Raw genomic sequence first — 8,909 nt, 5'->3', positions numbered from 1 at the left:
TTTTTCATACATGTAAGCCATGTATTTTAATCATCACCAGTCCTCTTGTCTCCCCCACCCTCCTGTTCCTATCCCAAAACTCTTTACCTAGAGTACCCTCCCCTTATTTTCATGTGTTCTAAAAAACTAATAAATCTAGATTTCTCATATGAAAGAAAACATGAGATATTTTGTAGCATTAATTCTGATTGGTTTCAATAATAAAAATCCAAAGTCAAATATGGGCGTAAATGCTAAAGATCAGAGAAGTAAAGAACCAGCACTAGGGAAACTTCTTGCCTCTACCAAAGTCTCAGACTAAAGGGTTGAGCTCCTGTCTCCTCCCGCCTTATATTCCTCTCTCTGCCCAGCTATATCTCTTTCTATTTTCACCTCTCCACCTCTCTGGTGCAGGGATTAAAGGTGTATGCCTCCAAAGAACTAAGATCAAAGGCAGAAGATCCCACGTGCTGGGATCAGAAGTATGAGCCACCCCTGCCTGGCCTCTATGGTTAACTGGTGGCTAGCTCTAGCCTCTGATCTTCAGGCAAGCATAATTTATTAGAGCACAAATAAAATAGCACCACAATATTTGTCTTTCTGAATCTGGCTTAATTCACTTATAATAAGCTCAAATTCCATCCATTTCCCCCAAAATGACATAATTTGGTTATTTTTATGGCTGAATGAAATGCCATTGTAGGTAAGAACCATGTTTGTTTATACAGAGTGGACATCTAGGCTAACTGCTTCCCTTGGCTCTTCTCAAGAGTGCAGTAGTACACACCGTTATTCAGGAATCTCTGCTGTGTGGTGTCTTAGAATCCTTTAAGCAAATACCCAGCAGTAGTGTGTCAAGATCTTACGGTGGTTCTATTTTGAGTGTTGCAGAAGGTCATACCCATTGCCGTATTCTAATGCCATCTCCAGTTTCTTTCCGTATCTTACAGCTTTCACCTGGGACATCTTTCGTCTCCATGGCGGAATTGTTTCTAAGTGTTTTTTCATTTATTCAGACAGCTGTGGATTGACTTGTTTCCCTGCCTTTACTCACAGAATGCTCATTATTGATATATAGAACAGCTGCTGATTTTTATGCATCCATTTTATATCTTGCTACTTTATTGAAGGCATTTATCAAATATAAGGATTTTCTGGGGAAATTTTGGAATATTTTAAAGATACAGTCATTTCAAGTGCAAGTAGGGACAATTTGACTTCCCTCTTTACTTCTGTCTTATTCAGGATTTCTATTCCTGTGAGGAGACACTGTGACCCTGGCAACTCTTATAAAGTATGGCATTTAATTGGGTGGCTTACAGTTCAGAAGATTTCCTTGATGGCCTTGCAAAATCCAAGCACACTTGTATCCCCAGAATAAAGCCAGCTTGAACATGGTGCATACTTTTTGCCATTTTTGTTGTGGTTTTGCTAGTGTTTTGTTAAGAATTTCTGTCTCTGTGGTTGTTAGCCAAAGTGTCCATAGGGTTTTCCTCTCCTATGTTTGCAATTTCTGATATCAGGGTCATGGTGGTCTCGTTGGAAGAGTTTATGATATTTCTTCACTTTTTTCTGTAAAATTGGTCTGCAGAGCACTGGCGCTTTTTATTCTTTAATAAATTCCTCGTAGAATTCACCAGTAAATTTGTCTAGTCCTGATTTTTTTTTTATCAAAGACTTGTCAGCCCTGCTTGAGATTTGAACATTGTGATCGTCCTTGATTTTTTGTTGATTTACTGTTTAATGCAGTATCTCTTCCACCTTGTTCTTCATTACTGATACACTTCTTCCTGCTTGGTCTGCTCTGTTGGTGATGATTCTTGCTGGGTTTTTCATTGATTCTTAGAGTTTTTCATTTCCAACATTTCCATTTCTCTCTCTTTTTTTCCTCCAAAATTTCAGCTTTTTTCTGAATATCTCAACCACCTGAAGTCTTTTTCATTTAGGTTTGGTTTTCTCAACCCTGTGGTTGGCCTTCTTCTTCAAGTTCTGAGTTGACTTCTGTGCTTCATTCGTTGGCTTCTTTGTGTCCTCCTTGAAGTCACTGACTATCTTTACAACCAAATTTTTAATTCTCCATTTGGCATTTTGATTACTTTGCGTGTTTTAAAATTTATCAGTTGAGATATCATAATCTTTGAAAGATCCAAGTTGTATTGTTTTGCCATGTTTCCTTTGTTTTTGTGTTGTAATGTACAGGAATGTTGGTTTTCCCTATGTCAAGTTTAGGGAAAACAAATTTTTCTCTGGAATTGGTGATGGTTAGGATATATTATACTACAGAGAGAAGCACCCAGTGAAAGTCTCTAGGCTAGCTTCCTGGAGAAAGATGGTTATTGGTCGTTTTTAGCCTATTAGTACTATAATGTGAACAGAGAGTTTTATTAATATAAAAGCTCTGTTTACACTAAAATGGTGAACTGCATTGTATGGGCTATTTCACAATAGTGAAATGCCATCATAGAAAAATTGATTTTAAAATTATGCTATTTGCCATCTTTGTACAAAATTTAAATGGATATAATTAAGTTGTATTATAGTTACTATCTAGAAGGAAAATCTCCTGATGCTTAAATCATTCCCTTTGAAACTGCTGTAAGCTTGCTAGATGATTAGCTGCATAACTGTTATTTCCACAAACACACCAATGGGTGATTTGGTAGCACGTAAGTCAATGCAGGAAGTGATAAGTTAGTGGTATTAAGGAATTGGCAGTGCTTCTAATGGTCCTGTTACACCGAAGGAATAATAAGAGTGTTGGAAACATTTAAATTGGGAGGAAATAGACATCATTTAAAAAGTCTGCAGCTCTAATCAGTCCTGAAGACATGGATAAGGACTAGCTAAGAGACTTAGGACAAAAAAAAAATATCCAAAACTAAATCTTCGGTTAACCTGGAGATATTTGGTGTCCTTAACTTTGATCCTGGTTGCCATTTAGCAAGTGTTTGTCATTTTAAACAGTGACCAGTGTTTCTGTTAGAGGAGTAAATACATTTCTTCATAGAATAGACAGGATTCTATTAGTATGTTAAATGGTGATCAATAATGAAATGGTTTGGTGTCTTTTTTGACAATATATTTCAAGCAATTACTTCTCTCTCCATTTCTCAATAATATCCTTACTGTCACTTCACATAGAAAAATTTGGAGCTAGTGAAACTGATGCCAAGAGCCTTGAGTGTTTTTTGTAGATACACACACTCATGAGTAGGATGCCCGCGGATGACTTTCAAAACTCATTTAAATTCTTCTTCCATATTAGGTCCTTGGGAAAACTGTATGGCCTTTCCAGAAGATGTTTGCCTAGATAGGGGTGGCTTCTGCGCTACCTTCTCTACAAAAGGACTACCGAAACTACCAAGGGAGAGAAACAAAGGGAGGCCTCTCTTTCATTGTGACAAGAATATCTTTTCTCAGACATCTAAAATGACTGTCACCTTGTTACTGGGGGCACTTGGGAAGTGCCCTGGGATCCTACTGTAGAGCTCTTCCTTTTTCTCTGATCTCAGAAGTCTCTGTCTCTCCCCCTCCACCTCACTTTCTTTTCTCTCTATACTTTACATATAGCCAGATATCCAGATGTGGCAACTACTGAGAAGCAGTGATGAGTACACTGGTGATTACTGTCTTGTTACATTTTATATGTTTACATTGTTTCAACAAATATTGAAAAATTCTCATTGTAATAAGTTTTTACTTCCTTCATTATATATGAACATTAAAACTGATTTTTTCAAAGTTAGCACATCCTGAAGTTCACAATCTAGTATAAGTGATGTTAGATGAAAGACTGACCTGTATAATTGATGATAATGTGATGTATTCATATTTCATAGGATACATTTTTCATTGTAAAACAGATATATGTTTGTAAAACAGATATATGTTTTATAGACATATATATTTGAAAATAAATATACACCAAAAGGATATCATATGAGGGGACAAAGTTATGAACTTTTTTCTTTTTTTAATTAACTTGCATTATATGTAAAAGAAAGAAGTTGTTAAAAACTCCATTTCCTATATGAGAGCTAGCATATCATTTTACCAAATATGTAACACAGATTGGAAAAGCAAAACAAAACTTTTTATATCAGTAACTGTCAAGAGTTGCTCATGAGTCAAAGATAGAAGGCAATTGGAAAAGAGCAGGTACAGTGGGAGACCCTGCCGACACTGTGCAGGGGGAGACCCTGTTGGCACTGTGCTTCTATACTGAGCCTGGATGCTAATTCAAACAAACCAATTAAGAGCCATTTATGAGGAGTACACCCACATATGGCTTTAGGAGGTAGAAAGATCTTTGCCTTTATTGTGAAATCTCGATATTTATATGTGCACTCTTAGATGGATAGGCGAAGTTCAGAGGATAATTCCAAGGAGTTGGCTCTCTCTCCACATAGGATCCAGGGAAGAAGTCAGGTAGTCAGACTAGGCAGGTTAGGGGACAAGCACCTTTACCCATTGAGCAACATCTAGGGCCCTGGGTCTTTGCTTTGAAATCCAGCTAGCTGAATTCTCACGAGAATCCTGGGACTGTGTATCCTAGATTTGTAGATGATGGGTTCAAGCATTGATCTTCCCAACACTCAGCATGACCAGCACAGGTCCAAGATTTTCATGGGCTTCACTTCATGGAAATTTTAACAAAAGAAAATTATCTTGGAGCATTGTCTGTAATAAACACTCTCCAAATTCAAAGAACATTGATCTCGACCTTATTTTGAGATGTGAGTTGAGTGCCCACAGAAGCACTATACTTGAACCTTACTTATTTGGGAAAGAAGTACAAAATCCTCCTGTAGAGAGCTATCCAGGACTAATCCAGTTTTCACAATAAGAATATCATATTGTTAGTCCTAGAAAGCAGTATATCTTTGGAAATACAAGTGAAAGTGAGCCTGGACATTATAAACTTTCTAAAATATAATTGCATAAATGGTTAACGAGAAGTGTCATAATAAATTGTCACAATATAAAGTAGGCCAAGACGTTGGAATCTAACAGATTCCCATGCTTTTAGTTCCTCAATCTGCTGGAGTTTTCGTCTCAAAGTTTACACCCTTTAGTGGAAAAATTAATTTCTCTTTCACAAGTTCCACTCACATTTTGTTGCTAATAAAACCAAGGATGTAAATACTATTAAGTACAAAACAGCCTGCTGTGTAATTGTTTCTAAGCAATTACAGATTATGTGGAGCCATTCGAGGAGCAGAAACAGTTTCTTCCAAGACACCAGCTCCCTGTACCTTGCAATTTTATTAGCCTAAGACTTTCATACACCATATGTTAGACTATGAGACTAGCTGCAATTGAACAAACAACTCTCTGATATATAAGTGAATGATAACCTGATTTTAAATGTGTTTATCTAATGAGATAGTAACTGTAATTTACAGCACATATAAAAACCCCCACTGTTACTCCTGGTGCACCTTTTGCCTAAAAAGGTTGATGCAGGGAGATATGCTAATGATGATCGTCTTGAATTTTACCAAGTCAGTAATAAAATTTGCATTTGATATTGTGCACAGTAAACTGGGTTATTAGCCTTGAAAATGAGTCTCATAAAATTTAAATATAGGCTTAAATCATATTAACTGTCGGGTAGGTTTTCTGAGAGCCTTTAAAGCATTGCGCTGCTTCTGTAGTGTAGGGAATGCAGATGTTTGTGTGGCTCCGAGGAGGCCCCCAAAAGGACACAAACGAGAGCATGAAAGATGCTCTGCTAAAGCATCCACTATTGTGGGCCCAGCTTTGGGAACCAGGCCTGAGTCAAGTGCCTGTAGATCCAGGAGGCTGGAGGTGGGTGGGGCCAAAGAAGTGCTTCAAGGAGTGCCTGGCTAAAGATCTACCAGCTGATCGCTGCACAAAGGCGGCTTGGAGCATCAGCAACAGGACCTGAACCTTCTCCTGGTATCTAAAAATCCCGCTCTCTCAATGCTTGGTAATACGGGCAAGATGGCAGTTATAAAGCGCCGCTTGTTATCCTGATTGAAGAGACAGAGGTTTAGATTGAAAGCTGAGGACCTAGTGGTCACAATTTCCTCAGTAACTGTCTGTTGTCGTATCCTTCTCCTCCAGTAGATATAAATTCATAAATGCTTCCCAAACAAGAAAGCGATCAACTCAAGCATGTACACAATACATTGTTAATTCTATGACGGAGTTAATGTCCTGCTCCGGTGCCCTCGCTTTTGGGTCTTCCAACTAACCAGTTGTTCAGTCTTGAGATCCTTTGGGGTTCCTTTCTCTGCCCCTCAGGATAGAGTCCCGATACTGCTCATCTTTTCTGAGTCTCTGCTGCTCCTGGGGATGTCCTCATTTAATTCTTCTTGCTCGATGCCTACTCTGTGGTCTACTAACTTCATCAAGTAACTCCTTGGTCATGCGCATGACTTTCCAGTACAGTCAAACTGCTTCCATGTTCCCCAGCCTTTCTGTTTATTGTATGAGAATAATTACAGCACCTGTGGTTTAGCTTGCTGTGAAAAATCGGCAACTGAATTCGGCGAGCATCTAGAACACAGCTCGGAGCTGGATGAGTTTGACTGATATTTTCTGCCTTTGTTATTGTCACTTCTATGCTACTTTTCTCCTTGGGTGTCCAGTAAAAGCCTGAAATTCAGGCCCAGTGAAGCCCCCGATACTTTTGATCCCAGCCAGAAAAGATTGGCTTTTCTACTTCTGTTCACATTTACCCAATCTCCAACTCTTACAAACCATGCTTCACCTAATTTCATTTTAGTCCCTTGTCCCTAAGGCAAATGTCCCTTAAATCAAGCTTCATCGTGCCTGGATCCCTGCAGCAGCTTCCTAATCCATCCATTACTTGAACCATCCAATAGTTGGCCACATTGTACTTGCCAGAGTGACCTTCAAAACAAAACCAAAAACAAACAAACAAAAAACGTCATTATAGTACTCAAAGAAACAGTATTTTAATAGCTCGCAGGACCCTCAAGACCATATAAACCCTGTAGCCCTGTGCTCTCTCTGGGCATTACTTATTACTTAAATTTGTGTGGCTCCTCAGGCCAGATGTTCAGGATAAGCAAACTATTGTCTGTGGCCAAATCTACCCACTGCCTGTTTTTGTCGAGTTTGCAAACTAAGAAACATTATTCACAGTGTTAAATGGGAACTCTTTAAAAGCTGTAGTGATGTCAGGCAGCTAAGAGCACTTAGCATCCTGCAGAAGACGTGGATTCTGCTCCCAGTACTTACACAGCAGCTCACAACTATTTGTCTTCAGTCCCAGAGAATTTGATGCCCTCTTCTGGCCTCTTCAGGCACCAGGTGTGCACGTGGGGCACATGCATACATGCCTACAAAATATGCACACAAAATAAAAGTAGTTAATTAAATGTAAACCATTAGAGTAAATAAACATGAAAGGAAGACAATTTGCCTTTCGTCATAAACAGCTACTTGAAAAGTTGAGGAAGATACCTCTGGACCAGTAGCACAGAATGCTTGCCATCTGGTCATTAACAGAACAAGTTTGTCAACTTTAGCTTTGTATCCATTTGTGAGCATTTTGACCTCTCTACCACCTGGACCTGTGCATCTTAACATTTTTTTGTTCACACAATAGGTATGAACTTTGTCTATCTCCCTTGCCAGCTAAAACTGAATCTGTAAAATCTAATTAAATATCTATTCTGGCTGTTCCCATCAGAGTCAGTATTTTCTTTTCCAGCACTGAATGTACATGAAGGGATACTATTAATTCTTCAGCCACAGCAGGCATTCAGCTATAATTTGTTCCCTGAGTTCATTTGAAGATCAGTTCACACGGCCATCATCATTCCTAAAACACTATCCTATAAGTGACTACTTTCTAAATGTTTCTTGATTATATACTTAAATTCTGTGCCCCTAACATCTAATACAGATAGGCACATGCTAACTTATAAATCATTGACAACAACTAGTTATATGTCTTTAATAACAATAAATTAATAAATTCACTGCTCAGATAATCCTATATACTGTGGGTGCTCAAAAGATGAAGAGAGTTCACTGTAACTGGTGGTTGAAATAAGCAAGTTCTGTAATGCAAGGAAGTTTAATATCTCTTATTCATTCTTCTTGAAAATCTAGACACTACCAGTAGGGCTATTCTTTAGGAGATCACCAGTAGGTTTGGACATGAACAACGGAACAGAAATATTTAAAATATATGCAGACTAATTTTTATGTAAATATGATTTACAAGGCAAAATAAATATTTTATAAGTACTAATTAGCTCCACAGGCTATCTGTACTTTAAATACCTTATTAGAATATGGGGGTAGGGAAAGAACAGTTATGCAATATTCAAGTCCCATCCACTAAAATCAGTGTGAGATCCTTTGATCAATATAACACGTCAATACAACCCTTTAAATCAGTTTAGTGAACAAATACAAATGCTTGCTGGATGCCTGTTGTGCATTATCCATCTGTAGGAGCTACAGAGCAGTGTTCCTTCATTGATGCCATCAAACACCTCCTTTAGAGCTAGTCATTCTGCTGTGCCTGTATCACACAGAACCCTCAAACGAGAACACCACAGAGCTTATATCCATACATAAATAAGCTGGGGCTTATGGATTACAAGTTAGCTAATTCATACCACAATTCAACACTCCAACACAGAAGATGGGGAATAAGGGCCCAAGACTTCAGGGTAAGAGAATTTTAAAGGGAAAAACTGCAGGCAGGGAGGCATAGGCCTTTGCATTTTAGGATTGAGTAAAACTATGAAACTTTTGAATTCGTTGGTTGGGGTATAGGGGAATTTCAAAACACAGTGGTTAATCAGATACGACAAGGACATTTGAAGCAAGCAGACATTGTTTGGACACGCTGGTGGGGTCACTTTGAGCAGGGCTGGTGCAGTTTCTTGGGAATGTTTATGACTTTGATGGGCGACATT

The sequence above is a fragment of the Microtus ochrogaster genome, linkage group LG4 (genome assembly GCF_000317375.1).
Source record: "Microtus ochrogaster isolate Prairie Vole_2 linkage group LG4, MicOch1.0, whole genome shotgun sequence".
Classification (NCBI taxonomy): Eukaryota; Metazoa; Chordata; class Mammalia; order Rodentia; family Cricetidae; genus Microtus; species Microtus ochrogaster.
This window is presented reverse-complemented; position numbering follows the sequence as displayed.